Source organism: Triturus cristatus, chromosome 3_2 (assembly GCF_964204655.1).
Source record: "Triturus cristatus chromosome 3_2, aTriCri1.1, whole genome shotgun sequence".
In the NCBI taxonomy this organism is placed as follows: domain Eukaryota; kingdom Metazoa; phylum Chordata; class Amphibia; order Caudata; family Salamandridae; genus Triturus; species Triturus cristatus.
Window position 1 is genome coordinate 865,492 of NC_140584.1, and position 25,574 is coordinate 891,065.

A 25,574-nucleotide genomic window follows, 5' to 3' on the forward strand; every position below is an offset into this window, starting at 1 on the left:
CAGTGTACGAGTCTAAGACCTTAGCTATTAGGCCAGAGTACGAGTCTAAGACCTTAGCTATTAGGCCAGAGTAAGAGTTAAGACCTTAACCAGTAGGCCAGAGTAAGAGTTAATACCTTAACCATTAGGCCAGAGTACGAGTCTAAGACCTTAGCTATTAGGCCAGAGTAAGAGTTAAGACCTTAGCTATTAGGCCAGAGTAAGAGTTGAGACCTTAACCATTAGGCCAGAGTACGAGTCTAAGACCTTAACCAGCAGGCCAGAGTAAGAGTTAAGACCTTAACCATTAGGCCAGAGTACGAGTCTAAGACCTTAACCAGTAGGCCAGAGTAAGAGTTAAGACCTTAACCATTAGGCCAGAGTATGAGTCTAAGACCTTAGCTATTAGGCAGGAGTAAGAGTTAAGACCTTAGCTATTAGGCCAGAGTAAGAGTTAAGACCTTAACCAGTAGGCCAGAGTAAGAGTTAAGACCTTAACCATTAGGCCAGAGTATGATTCTAAGACCTTAGCTATTAGGCCAGAGTACGAGTCTAAGACCTTAGCTATTAGGCCAGAGTAAGAGTTAAGACCTTAGCTATTAGGCCAGAGTAAGAGTTAGGACCTTAGCTATTAGGCCAGAGTAAGAGTTAAGACCTTAACCATTAGGCCAGAGTATGAGTCTAAGACCTTAGCTATTAGGCCAGAGTAAAAGTTAAGACCTTAACCAGTAGGCCAGAGTAAGAGTTAAGACCTTAACCATTAGGCCAGAGTACAAGTCTAAGACCTTAACTATTAGGCTAGAGTACGAGTCTAAGACCTTAGCTATTAGGCCAGAGTAAGAGTTAAGACCTTAACTAGTAGGCCAGAGTAAGAATTAAGACCTTAACCATTAGGCCAGAGTACGATTCTAAAACCTTAGCTATTAGGCCAGAGTATGAGTCTAAGACCTTAGCTATTAGGCCAGAGTAAGAGTTAAGACCTTAACCAATAGGCCAGAGTAAGAGTTAAGACCTTAGCTATTAGGCCAGAGTAAGAGTTAAGACCTTAACCATTAGGCCAGAGTACAAGTCTAAGACCTTAACTATTAGGCTAGAGTACGAGTCTAAGACCTTAGCTATTAGGCCAGAGTAAGAGTTAAGACCTTAACTAGTAGGCCAGAGTAAGAATTAAGACCTTAACCATTAGGCCAGAGTACGATTCTAAAACCTTAGCTATTAGGCCAGAGTACGAGTTAAGACCTTAGCTATTAGGCCAGAGTAAGAGTTAAGACCTTAACCAGTAGGCCAGAGTAAGAGTTAAGACCTTAGCTATTAGGCCAGAGTAAGAGTTAAGACCTTAACCAGTAGGCCAGAGTAAGAGTTAAGACCTTAACCAGAAGGCCAGAGTATGAGTCTAAGACCTTAGCTATTAGGGCAGAGTAAGAGTTAAGACCTTAGCTATTAGGCCAGAGTACGAGTCTAAGCCCTTAGCTATTAGGCCAGAGTAAGAGATAAGATCTTAACCAGTAGGCCAGAGTAAGAGTTAAGACCTTAGCTATTAGGCCAGAGTAAGAGTTAAGACCTCAACCATTAGGTCAGTGTACGAGTCTAAGACCTTAGCTATTAGGCCAGAGTACGAGTCTAAGACCTTAGCTATTAGGCCAGAGTAAGAGTTAAGACCTTAACCAGTAGGCCAGAGTAAGAGTTAATACCTTAACCATTAGGCCAGAGTACGAGTCTAAGACCTTAGCTATTAGGCCAGAGTAAGAGTTAAGACCTTAGCTATTAGGCCAGAGTAAGAGTTGAGACCTTAACCATTAGGCCAGAGTACGAGTCTAAGACCTTAACCAGCAGGCCAGAGTAAGAGTTAAGACCTTAACCATTAGGCCAGAGTACGAGTCTAAGACCTTAACCAGTAGGCCAGAGTAAGAGTTAAGACCTTAACCATTAGGCCAGAGTATGAGTCTAAGACCTTAGCTATTAGGCAGGAGTAAGAGTTAAGACCTTAGCTATTAGGCCAGAGTAAGAGTTAAGACCTTAACCAGTAGGCCAGAGTAAGAGTTAAGACCTTAACCATTAGGCCAGAGTATGATTCTAAGACCTTAGCTATTAGGCCAGAGTATGAGTCTAAGACCTTAGCTATTAGGCCAGAGTAAGAGTTAAGACCTTAGCTATTAGGCCAGAGTAAGAGTTAGGACCTTAGCTATTAGGCCAGAGTAAGAGTTAAGACCTTAACCATTAGGCCAGAGTATGAGTCTAAGACCTTAGCTATTAGGCCAGAGTAAAAGTTAAGACCTTAACCAGTAGGCCAGAGTAAGAGTTAAGACCTTAGCTATTAGGCCAGAGTAAGAGTTAAGACCTTAACCATGTGGCCCGAGTAAGAGTTAAGACCTTAACCTGCAGGCCATAGTACGAGTCGAAGACCTTAGCTATTAGGCCAGAGTACGAGTCCAAGACCTTAGCTGTTAGGCCAGAGTAAGAGTTAAGACCTTAACCAGTAGGCCAGAGTAAGAGTTAAGACCTTAGCTATTAGGCCAGAATATGAGTCTAAGACCTTAGCTATTTGGCCAGAGTAAGAGTTAAGACATTAGCTATTAGGCCAGAGTAAAAGTTAAGCCCTTCGCTATTAGGCCAGAGTACGAGTCTAAGACCTTAGCTATTATGCCAGAGTAAGAGTTAAGACCTTAACCAGTAGGCCAGAATACAAGTCTAATACCTTACCTATTAGACCAGAGTAAGAGTTAAGACCATAACCAGTAGGCCAGAGTAAGAGTTAAGACCTTAGCTATTAGGCCAGAGTACGAGTCTAAGACCTTAGCTATTAGGCCAGAGTAAGAGTTAAGACATTAGCTATTAGGCCAGAGTACGAGTCTAAGACCTTAGCTATTATGCCAGAGTAAGAGTTAAGACCTTAACCAGTAGGCCAGAGTACGAGTCTAAAACCTTAGCTATTAGGCCAGAGTAAGAGTTAAGACCTTAACCAGTAGGCCAGAGTAAGAGTTAAGACCTTAACCATTAGGCCAGAGTATGAGTCTAACACCTTAGCTATTAGGCCAGAGTAAGAGTTAAGACCTTAGCTATTAGGCCAGAGTAAGAGTTAAGACCTTAACTAGTAGGCCAGAGTAAGAGTTAAGACCTTAGCTATTAGGCCAGAGTAGGAGTTAAAAGCTTAACCATTAGGCCAGAGTACGAGTCTAAGACCTTATCTATTAGGCCAGAGTACGAGTCTAAGACCTTAGCTATGAGGCCAGAGTAAGAGTTAAGACCTTAACCAGTAGGCCAGAGTAAGAGTTAAGACCTTAACCAGTAGGCCAGAGTATGAGCCTAAGACCTTAGCTATTAGGCCAGAGTAAGAGTTAAGACCTTAGCTATTAGGCCAGAGTAAGAGTTAAGACCTTAACCAGTAGGCCAGAGTAAGAGTTAAGACCTTAAGCATTAGGCCAGAGTACGAGTCTAAGACCTTAGCTATTAGGCCAGAGTACGAGTCTAAGACCTTAACCAGTAGGCCAGAGTAAGAGTTAAGACCTTAACCATTAGCCCAGAGTACGAGTCTAAGACCTTAGCTATTAGGCAGGAGTAAGAGTTAAGACCTTAGCTATTAGGCCAGAGTAAGAGTTAAGACCTTAACCAGTAGGCCAGAGTAAGAGTTAAGACCTTAGCTATTAGTCCAGAGTAAGAGTTAAGACCTTAACCATTAGGCCAGAGTACGAATCTAAGACCTTAGCTACTAGGCCAGAGTAGGAGTCTAAGACTTTAGCTATTAGGCCAGCGTAAGAGTTAAGACCTTAACCAGTAGGCCAGAGTAAGAGTTGAGACCTTAACCAGTAGGCCAGAGTACGAGTCTAAGACCTTAGCTATTAGTCCAGAGTAAGAGTTAAGACCTTAGCTATTAGTCCAGTGTAAAAGTTAAGACCTTAACCATTAGGCCAGAGTACGAGTCTAAGACCTTAGTTTTTAGGCCAGAGTAGAAGTTAAGACCTTAACCAATAGGCCAGAGTACGGGCCTAAGACCTTAGCTATTAGGCCAGCGTACGAGTCTAAGACCTTAGCTATTAGGCCAGAGTAAGAGTTAAGACCTTAACCAGTAGGCCAGAGTACGAGTCTAAGACCTTAGCTATTAGGCCAGAGTAAGAGTTAAGACCGTAGCTATTAGGCCAGAGTACGAGTCTAAGACCTTAGCTATTAGGCCAGAGTAAGAGTTAAGACCTTAACCAGTAGGCCAGAGTAAGAGTTAAGACCTTAGCTATTAGGCCAGAGTAAGAGTTAAGACCTTAACCAGTAGGCCAGAGTAAGAGTTAAGACCTTAACAAGTAGGCCAGAGTAAGAGTTAAGACCTTAACCTGTAGGCCATAGTATGAGTCTAAGAACTTAGCTATTAGGCCAGAGTAAGAGTTAAGACCTTAGCTATTAGGCCATATTACGAGTCTAAGACCTTTGCTATTAGGCCAGAGTAAGAGTTAAGACCTTAGCTATTTGGCCTGACTAAGAGGTAAGACCTTAAGCAGTAGGCCAGAGTTAGAGTTAAGACCTTAACCATTAGGCCAGAGTATGAGTCTAAGACCTCAGCTATTTGGCCAGAGTAAGAGTTAAGACCTTAACCAGTAGGCCAGAGTAAGAGTTAAGACCTTAACCATTAGGCCAGAGTACGAGTCTAAGACCTTAGCTATTAGGCCAGAGTAAGAGTTAAGACCTTAACCAGTAGGCCAGAGTAAGAGATAAGACCTTAACCAGTAGGCCAGAGTATGAGTCTAAGATCTTAGCTATTAGGCCAGAGTAAGAGTTAAGACCTTAACCAGTAGGCCAGAGTAAGAGTTAAGAACTTAACCATTAGGCCAGAGTACGAGACTAAGACCTTAGCTATTAGGCCAGAGTAAGAGTTAAGACCTTAACCAGTAGGCCAGAGTAAGAGTTAAGACCTTAACCATTAGGCCAGAGTACGAGTCTAAGACCTTAGCTATTAGGCCAGAGTAAGAGTTAAGACCTTAGCTATTAGGCCAGAGTAAGAGTTAACACCATAACCAGTAGGCCAGAGTAAGAGTTAAGACCTTAACCAGTAGGCCAGAGCACAAGTCTAAGACCTTAGCTATTAGTCCAGAGTAAGAGTTAAGACCTTAGCTATTAGGCCAGAGTACGAGTCTAAGACCTTAGCTATTAGGCCATAGTAAGAGTTAAGACCTTAACCAGTAGGCCAGAGTAAGAGTTAAGACCTTAACCAGTAGGCCAGATTAAGAGTTAGGACCTTAGCTATTAGGCCAGAGTAAGAGTTAAGACCTTAACCATTAGGCCAGAGTACGAGTCTAAGACCTTAGCCATTAGGCCAAGGTAAGAGTTAAGACCTTAACCAGTAGGCCAGAGTAAGAGTTAAGACCTTAACCAGTAGGCCAGAGTTTGAGTCTGAGACGTTAGCTATTAGGCCAGAGTAAGACTTAAGACCTTAGCTATTAGGCCAGAGTACGAGTCTAAGACCTTAGCTATTAGGCCATAGAAAGAGTTAAGACCTTAACCAGTAGGCCAGAGTAAGAGTTAAGACCTTAACCAGTAGGCCAGAGTAAGAGTTAAGACCTTAGCTATTAGGCCAGAATAAGAGTTAAGACTTTAACCATTAGGCCAGAGTACTAATCTAAGACCTTAGCTATTAGGCCAGAGTAAGAGTTAAGACCTTAACCAGTAGGCCAGAGTAAGAGATAAGACCTTAACCAGTAGGCCAGAGTACGAGTCTAAGATCTTAGCTATTAGGCCAGAGTAAGAGTTAAGACCTTAACCATTACGCCAGAGTACGAGTCGAAGACCTTAGCTATTAGGCCAGAGTAAGAGTTAAGACCTTAACCAGTAGGCCAGAGTAAGAGTTAAGACCTTACCCATTAGGCCGGAGTACGAGTCTAGGACCATAGCTATTAGGCCAGAGTAAGAGTTAAGACCTTAGCAATTAGGCCAGCGTAAGAGTTAAGACCTTAACCAGTAGGCCAGAGTAAGAGTTAAGAACTTAACCATTAGGCCAGAGTACGAGACTAAGACCTTAGCTATTAGGCCAGAGTAAGAGTTAAGACCATAACCAGTAGGCCAGAGTAAGAGTTAAGACCTTAACCAGTAGGCCAGAGCACAAGTCTAAGACCTTAGCTATTAGTCCAGAGTAAGAGTTAAGACCTTAGCTATTAGGCCAGAGTACGAGTCTAAGACCTTAGCTATTAGGCCATAGTAAGAGTTAAGACCTTAACCAGTAGGCCAGAGTAAGAGTTAAGACCTTAACCATTAGGCCAGAGTATGAGTCTAAGACCTTAGCTATTAGGCCAGAGTAAGAGTTAAGACCTTAGCTATTAGGCCAAAGTACGAGTCTAAGACCTTAGCTATTATGCCAGAGTAAGAGTTAAGACCTTAACCAGTAGGCCAGAGTACAAGTCTAAAACCTTAGCTATTAGGCCAGAGTAAGAGTTAAGACCTTAACCAGTAGGCCGGAGTAAGAGTTAAGACCTTAACCATTAGGCCAGAGTATGAGTCTAAGACCTTAGCTATTAGGCCAGAGTAAGAGTTAAGACCTTAGCTATTAGGCCAGAGTAAGAGTTAAGACCTTAACCAGTAGGCCAGAGTAAGAGTTAAGACCTTAGCTATTAGGCCAGAGTAGGAGTTAAAAGCTTAACCATTAGGCCAGAGTACGAGTCTAAGACCTTATCTATTAGGCCAGAGTACGAGTCTAAGACCTTAGCTATGAGGCCAGAGTAAGAGTTAAGACCTTAACCAGTAGGCCAGAGTAAGAGTTAAGACCTTAACCAGTAGGCCAGAGTATGAGCCTAAGACCTTAGCTATTAGGCCAGAGTAAGAGTTAAGACCTTAGCTATTAGGCCAGAGTAAGAGTTAAGACCTTAACCAGTAGGCCAGAGTAAGAGTTAAGACCTTAAGCATTAGGCCAGAGTACGAGTCTAAGACCTTAGCTATTAGGCCAGAGTACGAGTCTAAGACCTTAACCAGTAGGCCAGAGTAAGAGTTAAGACCTTAGCTATTAGGCCAGAGTAAGAGTTAAGACCTTAACCAGTAGGCCAGAGTCAGAGTTAAGACCTTAGCTATTAGTCCAGAGTAAGAGTTAAGACCTTAACCATTAGGCCAGAGTACGAATCTAAGACCTTAGCTACTAGGCCAGAGTACGAGTCTAAGACCTTAGCTATTAGGCCAGCGTAAGAGTTAAGACCTTAACCAGTAGGCCAGAGTAAGAGTTAAGACCTTAACCAGTAGGCCAGAGTACGAGTCTAAGACCTTAGCTATTAGTCCAGAGTAAGAGTTAAGACCTTAGCTATTAGTCCAGTGTAAAAGTTAAGACCTTAGCCATTAGGCCAGAGTACGAGTCTAAGACCTTAGCTATTAGGCCAGAGTAGGAGTTAAGACCTTAACCAATAGGCCAGAGTACGGGCCTAAGACCTTAGCTATTAGACCAGCGTACGAGTCTAAGACCTTAGCTATTAGGCCAGAGTAAGAGTTAAGACCTTAACCAGTAGGCCAGAGTACGAGTCTAAGACCTTAGCTATTAGGCCAGAGTAAGAGTTGAGACCGTAGCTATTAGGCCAGAGTATGAGTCTAAGACCTTAGCTATTAGGCCAGAGTAAGAGTTAAGACCTTAACCAGTAGGCCAGAGTAAGAGTTAAGACCTTAGCTATTAGGCCAGAGTAAGAGTTAAGACCTTAACCAGTAGGCCAGAGTAAGAGTTAAGACCTTAACCAGTAGGCCAGAGTAAGAGTTAAGACCTTAACCTGTAGGCCATAGTATGAGTCTAAGAACTTAGCTATTAGGCCAGAGTAAGAGTTAAGACCTTAGCTATTAGGCCATATTACGAGTCTAAGACCTTTGCTATTAGGCCAGAGTAAGAGTTAAGACCTTAGCTATTTGGCCTGACTAAGAGGTAAGACCTTAAGCAGTAGGCCAGAGTTAGAGTTAAGACCTTAACCATTAGGCCAGAGTATGAGTCTAAGACCTCAGCTATTTGGCCAGAGTAAGAGTTAAGACCTTAACCAGTAGGCCAGAGTAAGAGTTAAGACCTTAACCAGTAGGCCAGAGCACAAGTCTAAGACCTTAGCTATTAGTCCAGAGTAAGAGTTAAGACCTTAGCTATTAGGCCAGAGTACGAGTCTAAGACCTTAGCTATTAGGCCATAGTAAGAGTTAAGACCTTAACCAGTAGGCCAGAGTAAGAGTTAAGACCTTAACCATTAGGCCAGAGTATGAGTCTAAGACCTTAGCTATTAGGCCAGAGTAAGAGTTAAGACCTTAGCTATTAGGCCAAAGTACGAGTCTAAGACCTTAGCTATTATGCCAGAGTAAGAGTTAAGACCTTAACCAGTAGGCCAGAGTACAAGTCTAAAACCTTAGCTATTAGGCCAGAGTAAGAGTTAAGACCTTAACCAGTAGGCCGGAGTAAGAGTTAAGACCTTAACCATTAGGCCAGAGTATGAGTCTAAGACCTTAGCTATTAGGCCAGAGTAAGAGTTAAGACCTTAGCTATTAGGCCAGAGTAAGAGTTAAGACCTTAACCAGTAGGACAGAGTAAGAGTTAAGACCTTAGCTATTAGGCCAGAGTAGGAGTTAAAAGCTTAACCATTAGGCCAGAGTACGAGTCTAAGACCTTATCTATTAGGCCAGAGTACGAGTCTAAGACCTTAGCTATGAGGCCAGAGTAAGAGTTAAGACCTTAACCAGTAGGCCAGAGTAAGAGTTAAGACCTTAACCAGTAGGCCAGAGTATGAGCCTAAGACCTTAGCTATTAGGCCAGAGTAAGAGTTAAGACCTTAAGCATTAGGCCAGAGTACGAGTCTAAGACCTTAGCTATTAGGCCAGAGTACGAGTCTAAGACCTTAACCAGTAGGCCAGAGTAAGAGTTAAGACCTTAACCATTAGCCCAGAGTACGAGTCTAAGACCTTAGCTATTAGGCAGGAGTAAGAGTTAAGACCTTAGCTATTAGGCCAGAGTAAGAGTTAAGACCTTAACCAGTAGGCCAGAGTAAGAGTTAAGACCTTAACCAGTAGGCCAGAGTAAGAGTTAAGACCTTAACCTGTAGGCCATAGTATGAGTCTAAGAACTTAGCTATTAGGCCAGAGTAAGAGTTAAGACCTTAGCTATTAGGCCATATTACGAGTCTAAGACCTTTGCTATTAGGCCAGAGTAAGAGTTAAGACCTTAGCTATTTGGCCTGACTAAGAGGTAAGACCTTAAGCAGTAGGCCAGAGTTAGAGTTAAGACCTTAACCAATAGGCCAGAGTATGAGTCTAAGACCTCAGCTATTTGGCCAGAGTAAGAGTTAAGACCTTAACCAGTAGGCCAGAGTAAGAGTTAAGACCTTAACCAGTAGGCCAGAGCACAAGTCTAAAACCTTAGCTATTAGTCCAGAGTAAGAGTTAAGACCTTAGCTATTAGGCCAGAGTACGAGTCTAAGACCTTAGCTATTAGGCCATAGTAAGAGTTAAGACCTTAACCAGTAGGCCAGAGTAAGAGTTAAGACCTTAACCATTAGGCCAGAGTATGAGTCTAAGACCTTAGCTATTAGGCCAGAGTAAGAGTTAAGACCTTAGCTATTAGGCCAAAGTACGAGTCTAAGACCTTAGCTATTATGCCAGAGTAAGAGTTAAGACCTTAACCAGTAGGCCAGAGTACAAGTCTAAAACCTTAGCTATTAGGCCAGAGTAAGAGTTAAGACCTTAACCAGTAGGCCGGAGTAAGAGTTAAGACCTTAACCATTAGGCCAGAGTATGAGTCTAAGACCTTAGCTATTAGGCCAGAGTAAGAGTTAAGACCTTAGCTATTAGGCCAGAGTAAGAGTTAAGACCTTAACCAGTAGGACAGAGTAAGAGTTAAGACCTTAGCTATTAGGCCAGAGTAGGAGTTAAAAGCTTAACCATTAGGCCAGAGTACGAGTCTAAGACCTTATCTATTAGGCCAGAGTACGAGTCTAAGACCTTAGCTATGAGGCCAGAGTAAGAGTTAAGACCTTAACCAGTAGGCCAGAGTAAGAGTTAAGACCTTAACCAGTAGGCCAGAGTATGAGCCTAAGACCTTAGCTATTAGGCCAGAGTAAGAGTTAAGACCTTAAGCATTAGGCCAGAGTACGAGTCTAAGACCTTAGCTATTAGGCCAGAGTACGAGTCTAAGACCTTAACCAGTAGGCCAGAGTAAGAGTTAAGACCTTAACCATTAGCCCAGAGTACGAGTCTAAGACCTTAGCTATTAGGCAGGAGTAAGAGTTAAGACCTTAGCTATTAGGCCAGAGTAAGAGTTAAGACCTTAACCAGTAGGCCAGAGTAAGAGTTAAGACCTTAGCTATTAGTCCAGAGTAAGAGTTAAGACCTTAACCATTAGGCCAGAGTACGAATCTAAGACCTTAGCTACTAGGCCAGAGTACGAGTCTAAGACCTTAGCTATTAGGCCAGCGTAAGAGTTAAGACCTTAACCAGTAGGCCAGAGTAAGAGTTAAGACCTTAACCAGTAGGCCAGAGTAGGAGTCTAAGTCCTTACCTATTAGTCCAGAGTAAGAGTTAAGACCTTAGCTATTAGTCCAGTGTAAAAGTTAAGACCTTAACCATTAGGCCAGAGTACGAGTCTAAGACCTTAGCTATTAGGCCAGAGTAGGAGTTAAGACCTTAACCAATAGGCCAGAGTACGGGCCTAAGACCTTAGCTATTAGGCCAGCGTACGAGTCTAAGACCTTAGCTATTAGGCCAGAGTAAGAGTTAAGACCTTAACCAGTAGGCCAGAGTACGAGTCTAAGACCTTAGCTATTAGGCCAGAGTAAGAGTTGAGACCGTAGCTATTAGGCCAGAGTATGAGTCTAAGACCTTAGCTATTAGGCCAGAGTAAGAGTTAAGACCTTAACCAGTAGGCCAGAGTAAGAGTTAAGACCTTAGCTATTAGGCCAGAGTAAGAGTTAAGACCTTAACCAGTAGGCCAGAGTAAGAGTTAAGACCTTAACCAGTAGGCCAGAGTAAGAGTTAAGACCTTAACCTGTAGGCCATAGTATGAGTCTAAGAACTTAGCTATTAGGCCAGAGTAAGAGTTAAGACCTTAGCTATTAGGCCATATTACGAGTCTAAGACCTTTGCTATTAGGCCAGAGTAAGAGTTAAGACCTTAGCTATTTGGCCTGACTAAGAGGTAAGACCTTAAGCAGTAGGCCAGAGTTAGAGTTAAGACCTTAACCATTAGGCCAGAGTATGAGTCTAAGACCTCAGCTATTTGGCCAGAGTAAGAGTTAAGACCTTAACCAGTAGGCCAGAGTAAGAGTTAAGACCTTAACCATTAGGCCAGAGTACGAGTCTAAGACCTTAGCTATTAGGCCAGAGTAAGAGTTAAGACCTTAACCAGTAGGCCAGAGTAAGAGATAAGACCTTAACCAGTAGGCCAGAGTATGAGTCTAAGATCTTAGCTATTAGGCCAGAGTAAGAGTTAAGACCTTAACCAGTAGGCCAGAGTAAGAGTTAAGAACTTAACCATTAGGCCAGAGTACGAGACTAAGACCTTAGCTATTAGGCCAGAGTAAGAGTTAAGACCTTAACCAGTAGGCCAGAGTAAGAGTTAAGATCTTAACCATTAGGCCAGAGTACGAGTCTAAGACCTTAGCTATTAGGCCAGAGTAAGAGTTAACACCATAACCAGTAGGCCAGAGTAAGAGTTAAGACCTTAACCAGTAGGCCAGAGCACAAGTCTAAGACCTTAGCTATTAGTCCAGAGTAAGAGTTAATACCTTAGCTATTAGGCCAGAGTACGAGTCTAAGACCTTAGCTATTAGGCCATAGTAAGAGTTAAGACCTTAACCAGTAGGCCAGAGTAAGAGTTAAGACCTTAACCAGTAGGCCAGATTAAGAGTTAGGACCTTAGCTATTAGGCCAGAGTAAGAGTTAAGACCTTAACCATTAGGCCAGAGTACGAGTCTAAGACCTTAGCCATTAGGCCAAGGTAAGAGTTAAGACCTTAACCAGTAGGCCAGAGTAAGAGTTAAGACCTTAACCAGTAGGCCAGAGTTTGAGTCTGAGACGTTAGCTATTAGGCCAGAGTAAGAGTTAAGACCTTAGCTATTAGGCCAGAGTACGAGTCTAAGACCTTAGCTATTAGGCCATAGTAAGAGTTAAGACCTTAACCAGTAGGCCAGAGTAAGAGTTAAGACCTTAACCAGTAGGCCAGAGTAAGAGTTAAGACCTTAGCTATTAGGCCAGAATAAGAGTTAAGACCTTAACCATTAGGCCAGAGTACGAGTCTAAGACCTTAGCTATTAGGCCAGAGTAAGAGTTAAGACCTTAACCAGTAGGCCAGAGTAAGAGATAAGACCTTAACCAGTAGGCCAGAGTACGAGTCTAAGATCTTAGCTATTAGGCCAGAGTAAGAGTTAAGACCTTAACCATTACGCCAGAGTACGAGTCGAAGACCTTAGCTATTAGGCCAGAGTAAGAGTTAAGACCTTAACCAGTAGGCCAGAGTAAGAGTTAAGACCTTACCCATTAGGCCGGAGTACGAGTCTAGGACCATAGCTATTAGGTCAGAGTAAGAGTTAAGACCTTAGCAATTAGGCCAGCGTAAGAGTTAAGACCTTAACCAGTAGGCCAGAGTAAGAGTTAAGAACTTAACCATTAGGCCAGAGTACGAGACTAAGACCTTAGCTATTAGGCCAGAGTAAGAGTTAAGACCATAACCAGTAGGCCAGAGTAAGAGTTAAGACCTTAACCAGTAGTCCAGAGCACAAGTCTAAGACCTTAGCTATTAGTCCAGAGTAAGAGTTAAGACCTTAGCTATTAGGCCAGAGTACGAGTCTAAGACCTTAGCTATTAGGCCATAGTAAGAGTTAAGACCTTAACCAGTAGGCCAGAGTAAGAGTTAAGACCTTAACCAGTAGGCCAGATTAAGAGGTAAGACCTTAGCTATTAGGCCATAGTAAGAGTTAAGACCTTAACCATTAGGCCAGAGTACGAGTCTAAGACCTGTGGAAATGTGGATTTTCCTGATCAGTTATGTCCCCTATCTTGGACCCCAACGGTTCTATGTGCATGTCACAAGTACATGTATGTTCCCTCAAGTTCCAGTTATGAAGACGCAAATACATGTGCGTCCACCGTCAACATGTCCTCTGTCAGATCCGCCATGAATAGGCCGGATATTCCATTCCTAAATATGAAAGGCCACCGGTTTTATATGGTTCACTTATGCCATTTTACAGTCCAGGCAAGTAGGCCCTGATTCTGTCATCAAACTCCTTTTGCCTTCTGCCTCTGAAAGCTCCAGTCTGAGCCTGCATCTGTGACCATGAACTTTGTCTCATTCTCTGCGCGGCTCACGAAGCCTGACATCAGCCTATTCTCTGCCAAGAACTGTATTTCACCTTCGAATTATCTGCTTCCCCCTCAGCCGATACATTCCTGCCTAGTAGTTTAAGTAAACATTCTTCCAGTTACCAAGCAAAAGGCCCGGCTTCTCTGTCCTCATGCAAGTAATTCATAGCCCTGTCACCATGGAATATTCCTACCCCCTCGCATTCAGTGTAGACACCTAGACGCTTGTACACGCACGCACAGTCAGTATAGAATAGATTCTGTCCGAGAGTCCTTCTTTTGTGGATAACATAGTTCTTTAAACATAGGATGTTAGATATGATTTGGGATTAGGTTGACCTGACCCCCCCAGACTTTTCGTCTCCACATGTAGAGCTAATGTCAAGTCCCCTTCACCCCCTAGTTACACGTCAATTACACGTCATGCTGCTGCGCGCGCATCTATGCCAAGTATTATCTTATAGATCCACCTATACATGACATCATAACCAATCATGTTCCTTTTTACTCCTTATTACACCCATTTTCGGTTACGCAGGTACCACGTCAAGTTCCTTATCAATTGTTACGCCTACTGTATTTGCTTCATTATAATGTATGTACTATAAAAGTTACTTCTTGTCAATAAAGTATGTACTTCACTTCCTGAACCCCCGTGGTGATGGAACTTGGAGCATCCGATTATAATCGATTATTGGAATAAAGCCCATTCCGAAACTCTAATATCACGGATTCTGCCTCTCATTTTACTGAGCTATTTATTTATGATTCTGTATCAAATTCAGTCCCGGTAAAGGAATTTTATTTACCACATGATGGCGCCCGAACAGGGACACTTTCTCATCTCACGCGCCGGCGGTGAGTTGTAGGCCCGGTCTCCTGCCACAGCTGGACGGACAATTACGCGTACCAGCAGGATTTCCTGTATCTCCCTCCGGTCAAGCGGGGGCGACTGAGACTACGATCAACACCCAGACGAGGCGGTGAGAAGTGCGAAGTATCCCGACCAGAGCCTAGCTGAGAGAGCAAGATCCGAGGTATACCGAGACCCACCAGTTCGAAGTCAAGTCCAGTTCCCGACGAGTCGAGTCGAGTCCAGTCCGGTTCAAGTTCAAGTTACCGAGGCCTTCCGTTTCCGAAGCTACCCGGTGAGTACCATTACTGGGGAGGCATTTCTGACGTGCACATAGGTTGTGCCGGTCAAGACGGGTTTGGGTACACAAATCCGGTCTGCACTGTTTTAGCAGTGTATCTGTACTGTTTTAGCAGTATATCAAGTATTCCGAAGTATCTAGTTATTGTCAAGAATTATGCTTGGTGATTAGTTATGCAGACGATCATCATTGTTGCTTATTCTAAAGGTTAAAAAAAAAAAATGTTTAATGTTTAATGTCTAATGTGTTAAACGTCCTGCATATTGTGGTATGAATGGTTGTTCATTAGTGTGCTTTTGTATTAAGTGTGTTCAAAATTAAGTATCGGATCAGTTGTCAATATGCCGCTCTTTTCGAAATTAAGACAGATCACTACTAGAAAAGGGGTACTGGAAGAAGCCGTCCCTATTCCTCCTAGGGATACTCCAGGGCACTTCATGTATCACAAACATGGCTTAGACGCTATATTATTTCTTGATTTATGGGTAGACTACACCAAGGGATTACCAGAAAGTCAGAGGTGGCCCGCAGCTGGGACCTGGGATGCAGAGTGCATCATGAAAGTCGAGGAAGAATTATGGAAAAGAAAAGTCAGACAGTCACAGAAAGACGCTGTTGAGTTATGGCGTAAAGAATCTCATAGACGTACAGAAAAAGCACGTAGACAGGAAGAGAAGAGTAAAGAAAGTTCAAATAAAGTTCAAGAAAATCTATTAATTGAGGAAGGTATCCGAGTGAAATCAGAACAAGTAGATAGACAAAGAAATGCCCTCATGAATGGTATGTATCCCCTTCTAGCCGGAGGATTACCTAAGGCTACTCCAGAGATACCGAAAGACTTGCCACCCCCATTATTTCCAATTAAGGTACATCCTAAGGGGCATCCTAGAACCGCAGAAGATGTTTTTCTTTCCTCATATTTAGATGACGTAGCTCCCGAGTATGCTAATTCCGCCCCACATAGACCGCATACCAGGGAGGTCCAACGCCAAGATCCAGCACCCATATCCCTACAGCAACAAATCGAGTCACAAGTTCCGGCAAGCACATCTGTTTCCGCATCTGTCCCTACAGGTACTTCCATAGCTGTGTCCACACCTATAGTTGCCGTGTCACGTTCGACGAATACTTTCACACCCGACGCCCCAGATGGGGCCACGGGAGGTGCTACCAATACTTTTTCCACGCCACCTAGAATAAATAAACTTGTTTTTCAAGAATCAGCGCATTCACGTACACCCAAATTCGTAAGTGAACGTGCGCTTAAGGAACTTCTTATAGATTGTAGATATGACCCGGTGATCGGTAAAGAGGACGAAATGATCCTGGCATCATTACGTATCAGACGAGCCGCAGGGTATTTAGCGAAGTTACCAGGAATGACTGCGCATCTAGATAAAATATATCATTTTGTTCAAACAGGGCGAGATCCAGAATGTATTAACAGAGCTATGGAATACCAGAAAGTAGAGATACAGGGGGAACTGTTACGTTTCCTCATAAACTGTGTGATCAGAAATCAAGACCGACCGGGGGTAGACCCGGATGCAATGAAAATTCTTACAAGATGGAGCCAGAATATATCAGAAGGGAGACACGACAAGCAAAATTGTATAATAGCCATGTGCCGAAAGATCCGTAAAGAAATAGAACGGATACACGAAGAGAGATTACAGACAGACGAGTTCGAACAAAGCGAGGAAGAAGGGTCAGGACCGCCCGCAGGACAGTTGGACACCATAGCCTATGTAGGTAGAGGAAGATCTTGTAATAGGGATCAGACTAGATGTCATACTGACTCAATACGTCCGATATGTCCAGATAATAACAGGAATTTCCAAATACCTATAATTAATATAAGGTCTAACGAGCATTCGTTCCAAACTGCTGACAAACTACTCCGAGAACGAAGGGGTTATCATTTTCTCGATTCCATGGATGAACAAGATTTAGCCAGGGCAGCTGTCCACTGGGTGGACAGTCCCGGAAAATATAGTGATGCTACAGTAGTACGCACATTTTTGAATCTCACCCCAGATGAACAGAGGTTAGCTGGGATTTATATGATTCAACAACTCATTATACTATATCGGAGTCAGCATTCGGACCCTGGTCCCTTACCTGACATATTGACTGAATTGCTTATGAATAAATGGAGAGGTCCAGGTACTGAATTAATTAAAGAAATTCTAATATCAAGAAAGCAGTATATTCTTTTTGTATGCTCAGAGCATGCCTCATTGCCCGGCAAGGAAAGAACAACGTATCACATGGATAGACAGAATCCCTTACGAGAAGTACACCCAATAAAAGGCGAGGATGACCAGTTTAGGCGCGTATTTGTATATACGCCCATATCAAAAATAGAATTGTTACAAATGAAGAAAGTGGTACCCAGTCATGACAAAGATCCAGCGGGTTTTCACCGAGAAATTAAAGACATGTTACTCATGGGAGAGTATACCTATCCCGACATTATGACAATATTAAAGGTGTTGATGCCTGCTGGCATTTATGAGAAACTCAAGGAAAAAGAGTGGGAGGTAGGAGACCAAAAGATAGAATGGTCAGTATTAGAAGCGGAAGAAAAGGCCCGAACTGCAGGAGCAGGACTTGGGGATAAAACTAAAGCACTACCAGGTTTACTAGTACAGGTACTGCCGCGTTTATTAACTACGAAAAAGGAAGATTGGGGTACAATTTCAGCCTGTAAACAGAAGCAAGATGAAGACACTAGTGATTACTATGCCCGATTCGAGAAATGTTTTGGTATAAATAGTGGCATAAAAGCAAGTAGCGAATCATACCCGCATCTGTTTGTAACAAAATTAGTAGAAAATGCTCTGCCCCCAGTGAAGAATAGAGTATTAAAATTCGAGAGTACCTGGCAAGGTAACACTCCAACACAAATGTTACAAATGTTACAGTACCATCACAATAGAATTAGAGAGGAACAAGAACATGAACACAGACGCATGAAAGACACAAAAATGAAAATGCTAGTTTCCCAGACAGTTCCAGCTGAAGGACATAAAAAGGGTATGACACATTCCGATTCAGCAGGACCTGTAAAAGGGACATGCAATTATTGTAAAAAGCCAGGTCATTATGTACACGAGTGTCCAGTGCTAAAACATAATATCTCTATAGGTAAAACACAAGAGAGATCACGGCCACTAAGACAAGATCAGAATGAACAAGGAGCTATGCAGCATGCCCAGGCCATGCCAGCCGCACAACAGCCAATACAGTTTGTGCCAGCTGCACCACCGTTGCCTGCTGCTGCCACACAGACCACAACACGACAAATGTATCAGACTGCACAGTATGAATATCCTGAGTATCAGCGTTACGCATGAACTAGCCTAGAGAGGGAAGTTGACTTACCCCTTATTGAGATTCCGGTAGATCAAGAAGGACCTTATGTACATAGTGAATTATTAGGTCAAGATAGAAAATTTTTACTCGATACAGGGGCAAGTCGAACAACTATAAAACGTAGTGAAGTTCCAGGGGCACCCCTCTCAGGCTCTCAGAATATTTCCCTTGGTTTTTCAGGAAAACCTATTGTTAATGAAGTATCACAGCCTCTTCCACTTACGATAGGACCTTTGACCCGAACTACAGATTTATTGCTTACTAAATCATGTCCAGAAAACTTGCTAGGAATAAAAACTCTGAAAGCTCTAGGAGCCATAATATGTTGTTCTCCGGAAGGAGTAAGGTTGTTTTTACGTGATTTTAAAGGTCACTATGTATCTAGAGACATGGATCCCCGACTACAGACTTTACCTACACATCTATGGGCACAAGGCCCTACTGATGTTGGTTGCATGAATATTACACCATATCGAGTCACACTAAAGGCAGGAGTGGTGCTACCACGAATGCGACAATACAAGTTACCACCAGATGCTGTAGTGGCTTTACTACAAATCATTGACGAGCTAATTGCCCAAGGAGTAGTTGTAGAAACAGACTCCAATGTATGTAATTCACCGATAATTCCGATTCTTAAACGAACAGATCCTACAGCCCCGCCAGTATATCGATTGGTTATTGATCTGCGCGAGTTAAACAAATGCATTGTGCCACAATTTCCTGTGGTTCCAGATATCTCGTCATTATTGACAGCTATTGATTCCGAAGCAACATTCTTTACTGTAATTGATCTCAAGAATGCCTTTTTCAGCGTCCCAATAGATCCGGAAAGTCAATATTTGTTCGGATTCAGTTTAAATGGGCGCAGTTTTAAATTCTCATGCGCGCCTCAAGGATTTACAGAAAGCCCCAGCATCTATACCCAAGCACTGAAACGAGAACTTGACAGTATCCACATGCCAGTTAACACAGCTCTGCTTCAATATGTCGATGATCTGCTGATCACCGCGAGAAGCGAACCCGAATGTGAGAAAGCATCACTGACAGTTTTACAATTTCTAGCCGAAAAGGGGCACAAGGTGTCCCCTTCTAAGCTGCAATTCTGTGTCCAGCGAGTTGTTTATCTTGGACACTCGCTGTCCAAGGAGGGAAGGCAGCTTACACCCGACCGCATTCAGTTAATAGCTAACATGCCAATACCCAAGACACAAAAGGAAGTACGAGCTTTCATAGGCCTCACGTCATATTGCAGGCAGTGGATCCCTCAGTACGCATTTCTAGCAAAACCACTCATTCAGTTAACCACACAGGAGGCAGCCACACCGACTGTTCTCCCTTGGACTCAGGAACACACACAAGCTTTTGAAAGCCTAAAGAAAGCTTTATGTCAAGCACCCGTTTTAGCAACGCCATGTTACAGAAAACAGTTTACACTCTTTGTTACAGAACGCGAAGGTACTGCCTTGTCAGTGCTCACACAGGAACAAGCAGGAGCACACAAACCATGTGCTTATTTTTCTAGTACATTAGATCCCGTAGCTCAGGCTTTGCCTGCATGCCTGAAATCAGTAGCAGCGACAGCTTTAGCAATCAGACAAAGCGATGCTATAGTGTTAGGACATCCATTGACAGTTCAAGTACCACACGCAGTAGAGGTTCTTGTGAATAGAACGCAAACACAACACTTGACTATAGCACGACTTACGGGGTATGAACTTACATTGTTTCAGCCACATATAGAAATCAGACGCTGTAACACATTGAATCCTGCCACACTTCTACCTGTAATCGGAACAGACCCACTAGCCCATGACTGTATTGAAGTTATTACGATAACGACGAAACCCAGACAAGACTTAACCGATGTCCCATTGTCAGATCCAGACCTGACATTGTATGTAGATGGTTCATGCATGAGAACAAGTACAGGAGAGTTAGTGGCCGCTTACGCAGTCACAACAGATACTGAAGTCATTGAAACTAATCGTATAAATACTTTGTCAGCCCAAGCCGCAGAGCTCATCGCTCTGACACAAGCCTGTATTCAAGCCACGAATAAAAAAGTCAACATATACACTGACTCACGTTATGCATTCGGAGTTGTACACGACTTCGGCGTGCTGTGGCGAGAGAGAGGTTATTTAACTTCCCACGGTGCCCACATTCAGCACGGACCCCTCATTCATGCCTTATTAGATGCAATACATCTACCCACTGCAATATCAATTATGAAATGTAAGGCTCATACGAAGGTTACTGATATCATTTCCCAAGGCAATGATCTAGCCGACAGAACAGCTAAACAGACTGCTCAAACTCAAACCCCCGACATGACAAAGACAATAGTTCCGACACCGACACATTGTATGACAGTTAAAGATCCTACTCTTGACGTAATTGACATACAGACACATGCTACACCAGATGAAATAAAGAAATGGACTGAATTAGGAGGGATCCAAACGGACCAAGGATGGATGATGAAGGAAAAGTCTGTATGGTTCCTCCCTGACTCAATGGTCCAAGTTATAATTAACACTATACATAGTCCAGCACATCTAGGAGAAAAAGCTATGCTAGACAGCATTCAACACATTTGGTTCAATAAACATTTACGAGCAGCAGCAAAACAAAAGGTCCGTACCTGTATGATCTGTTGTCAGTTTAACCCAGGAAAAAGCGTTCCCGTAGAACAGGGTGGATTTCATACTCCTAATCATCCTTTTGAAGTACTCCAGATGGATTATATCCAGATGGAACGATGTTGAGGATTCAAATATGTTCTTGTAGTTGTCTGCGCTCTGTCCCGTTGGACAGAGGCATACCCGGTTTCAGATTACACTGCCCCGACTACTGCCAAACAGTTGGTTCGAGAATTCTTCCCACGATACGGTTTACCACGTGCTGTTCACTCAGATAACGGCCAGCCGTTCTCATCCGAATTAATGAAACACGTTTCACTTCTGTTAGGATATCAGTGGAAATTCCACTGTGTCCGACACCCCGAGGCAGCAGGTCTCGTAGAAAGACATAACCAGATCCTGAAAATCAGAATGTCCAAAATATGCAGAGAAAAAGGTGTCGACTGGGTAGTAGCGTTACCCGTTGCACTCTTTTACATGAGAATGGTAGCACACTCACGAACAGGGCTATCCCCGTATGAGGTGATCTTCGGCAGACCACCGAATATGTGGGGGATGCCCATACCACGCAAAATAACTGATATTGACTGTAATATGCTGACAGATTACTTGGCTTCCTTGATGTCTGCACTACAATCTTGTCGTTCACAGGTAGCTGCAGCCTTTCCCGACAACACTGAGGTGAAACCCCATGACGTTGTTCCGGGTGATCTTGTGTTTGTGAGGAATTTCGACCGAAAGACTCAGCTGGAGCCCAGGTGGAAAGCACCCAAGTTGGTCCTGTTGACCACGAGGACAGCCGTGAAGATCGAGGGCCGCAAGGGCTGGATTCATTCAAGTCATATCAAGAAATTTCATGGACTATCCTCGGATATAGACACTGTGCCCTGCACTCCCTCACAGACTGATTCAAAACTTCCCTTTGTTGAACCGAATGACTCTGAGAACTACAAACTAAAGCTTAGGCCCAACCAGTCGAGCAATTTGATTGTTTAAGTCCTCTCCAAGGTGAAGCGGTTGAATTGTCTCTGACATGTATCCCTTGGACCTGAGTAGAGAAAATACCCGGAAAATGTTGAAACGACAGGCGTATTGTAAATCACTGCGTAGCCACTGTATGGGGACATTATTAATTATGTTTTTATTAAGTCTTTTAATAATTATTACAAGTATGTTGTTGCACATATATTACCCTATTTCTAGACATGTTTATAATATTACTGCTGAACATTCTTTTAGTGACTTACCTCCGCATGAATTATCTTATAGACTTGCGCTGCGCAATAACACTTTCATTAGTATGTTACATCATTCCCATCAGACTAGTAATGCCACCAATTGTTGGGTGTGTGGCCGACTCCCTCCCTATCAGAATTATGAAGGAGTCCTGCCTTTCTTTCCACATCCATTCACACATAATGGCTCCTGTGGAGCATGGTTTAGTTTAATCAATTCCATAGACTCAGACACAGCAGTTTACCAAGATCATTGGATATGGGGAAACCTGAACCTAGTTTTACTCAAGGTCTGCTACCCTGACAAGGAGGGTCGCCCCAAAAGAACAGGAACTGATCTAGAAAATGAAGTATATGGATTAGGTAATTTTACACCTAATCTCATGATTCTAAATGTCGTATCCGAAGTTGAACTAGTCTTACCCACCATGTCAGTATTGCCAGCGAAGGGTGAATTGTGTGTAAGAAAGGTTGGTTCCATACATATGGGCCATAGTAAATGCACTACTATAGTAGAATTCAGTGATCAAGGCAAATCTTCATTTAAAGCTTCTCGCCACTCCTACTTTATATGTGGTCAGACTGCATATATGCGTCTACCTCCAAATTGGGATGGTACCTGCTACATTGCATTCCTTCTGCCACCCGTTTTTCTAGCTCCTCCTGATTATTACAGAAATATTCATTTAGTACACAACAGAAAGCGGAGAGATCTCCCCATTGTCGATTACACTGAGACGGCATGGGACAAGTATGTAGATTTTAATAAAGGCATCTTTCCCTATATAGGTACTGTTACTAATAGTAAGCTGATACGTAGATTAACCAGAACCCTTGAAGCAGTAGTGAATGAGACTATTTCCGCCTTAGGCAATTTAACAGAAGAGCAGTCTGCTATGCGGATTGTTGTGCTTCAAAATCGTCTTGTCCTTGACGTCATCCTGGCTGATAGGGGCGGAGCTTGTAGGGTCATCGGATCAAGCTGCTGCGTATTCATACCAGAAAATTCGCCATCTGTATATAAAGCCATCACTCGCCTTCATAAGATTGTAAACCAGATACACCAGAACCCAGGCACTTGGACTTGGTCCAGTTGGTTTTGGAGTGTGATATCAGCCTGGGGATGGAGAATTTTATCCTTCCTAGGTATTGGCTTTCTCATACTATTCAGTTGCTGTCTATGTCTACAATGTGGACCAGCGATTTGTGGTCTGTGTGCCACATCGTGTATTCCACCACCAAGATTTCATTCAAGATTACGGAAGAAGAAAGAAGAACAAATGATGCTATATGAACAGATCAATGGATTGATGAAGATTGATATCTCTTGAAGGGCAAGGAGGGGACAAGGAGGGAATGTGGAAATGTGGATTTTCCTGATCAGTTATGTCCCCTATCTTGGACCCCAACGGTTCTATGTGCATGTCACAAGTACATGTATGTTCCCTCAAGTTCCAGTTATGAAGACGCAAATACATGTGCGTCCACCGTCAACATGTCCTCTGTCAGATCCGCCATGAATAGGCCGGATATTCCATTCCTAAATATGAAAGGCCACCGGTTTTATATGGTTCACTTATGCCATTTTACAGTCCAGGCAAGTAGGCCCTGATTCTGTCATCAAACTCCTTTTGCCTTCTGCCTCTGAAAGCTCCAGTCTGAGCCTGCATCTGTGACCATGAACTTTGTCTCATTCTCTGCGCGGCTCACGAAGCCTGACATCAGCCTATTCTCTGCCAAGAACTGTATTTCACCTTCGAATTATCTGCTTCCCCCTCAGCCGATACATTCCTGCCTAGTAGTTTAAGTAAACATTCTTCCAGTTACCAAGCAAAAGGCCCGGCTTCTCTGTCCTCATGCAAGTAATTCATAGCCCTGTCACCATGGAATATTCCTACCCCCTCGCATTCAGTGTAGACACCTAGACGCTTGTACACGCACGCACAGTCAGTATAGAATAGATTCTGTCCGAGAGTCCTTCTTTTGTGGATAACATAGTTCTTTAAACATAGGATGTTAGATATGATTTGGGATTAGGTTGACCTGACCCCCCCAGACTTTTCGTCTCCACATGTAGAGCTAATGTCAAGTCCCCTTCACCCCCTAGTTACACGTCAATTACACGTCATGCTGCTGCGCGCGCATCTATGCCAAGTATTATCTTATAGATCCACCTATACATGACATCATAACCAATCATGTTCCTTTTTACTCCTTATTACACCCATTTTCGGTTACGTAGGTACCACGTCAAGTTCCTTATCAATTGTTACGCCTACTGTATTTGCTTCATTATAATGTATGTACTATAAAAGTTACTTCTTGTCAATAAAGTATGTACTTCACTTCCTGAACCCCCGTGGTGATGGAACTTGGAGCATCCGATTATAATCGATTATTGGAATAAAGCCCATTCCGAAACTCTAATATCACGGATTCTGCCTCTCATTTTACTGAGCTATTTATTTATGATTCTGTATCAAATTCAGTCCCGGTAAAGGAATTTTATTTACCACATGATGGCGCCCGAACAGGGACACTTTCTCATCTCACGCGCCGGCGGTGAGTTGTAGGCCCGGTCTCCTGCCACAGCTGGACGGACAATTACGCGTACCAGCAGGATTTCCTGTATCTCCCTCCGGTCAAGCGGGGGCGACTGAGACTACGATCAACACCCAGACGAGGCGGTGAGAAGTGCGAAGTATCCCGACCAGAGCCTAGCTGAGAGAGCAAGATCCGAGGTATACCGAGACCCACCAGTTCGAAGTCAAGTCCAGTTCCCGACGAGTCGAGTCGAGTCCAGTCCGGTTCAAGTTCAAGTTACCGAGGCCTTCCGTTTCCGAAGCTACCCGGTGAGTACCATTACTGGGGAGGCATTTCTGACGTGCACATAGGTTGTGCCGGTCAAGACGGGTTTGGGTACACAAATCCGGTCTGCACTGTTTTAGCAGTGTATCTGTACTGTTTTAGCAGTATATCAAGTATTCCGAAGTATCTAGTTATTGTCAAGAATTATGCTTGGTGATTAGTTATGCAGACGATCATCATTGTTGCTTATTCTAAAGGTTAAAAAAAAAAAATGTTTAATGTTTAATGTCTAATGTGTTAAACGTCCTGCATATTGTGGTATGAATGGTTGTTCATTAGTGTGCTTTTGTATTAAGTGTGTTCAAAATTAAGTATCGGATCAGTTGTCAATATGCCGCTCTTTTCGAAATTAAGACAGATCACTACTAGAAAAGGGGTACTGGAAGAAGCCGTCCCTATTCCTCCTAGGGATACTCCAGGGCACTTCATGTATCACAAACATGGCTTAGACGCTATATTATTTCTTGATTTATGGGTAGACTACACCAAGGGATTACCAGAAAGTCAGAGGTGGCCCGCAGCTGGGACCTGGGATGCAGAGTGCATCATGAAAGTCGAGGAAGAATTATGGAAAAGAAAAGTCAGACAGTCACAGAAAGACGCTGTTGAGTTATGGCGTAAAGAATCTCATAGACGTACAGAAAAAGCACGTAGACAGGAAGAGAAGAGTAAAGAAAGTTCAAATAAAGTTCAAGAAAATCTATTAATTGAGGAAGGTATCCGAGTGAAATCAGAACAAGTAGATAGACAAAGAAATGCCCTCATGAATGGTATGTATCCCCTTCTAGCCGGAGGATTACCTAAGGCTACTCCAGAGATACCGAAAGACTTGCCACCCCCATTATTTCCAATTAAGGTACATCCTAAGGGGCATCCTAGAACCGCAGAAGATGTTTTTCTTTCCTCATATTTAGATGACGTAGCTCCCGAGTATGCTAATTCCGCCCCACATAGACCGCATACCAGGGAGGTCCAACGCCAAGATCCAGCACCCATATCCCTACAGCAACAAATCGAGTCACAAGTTCCGGCAAGCACATCTGTTTCC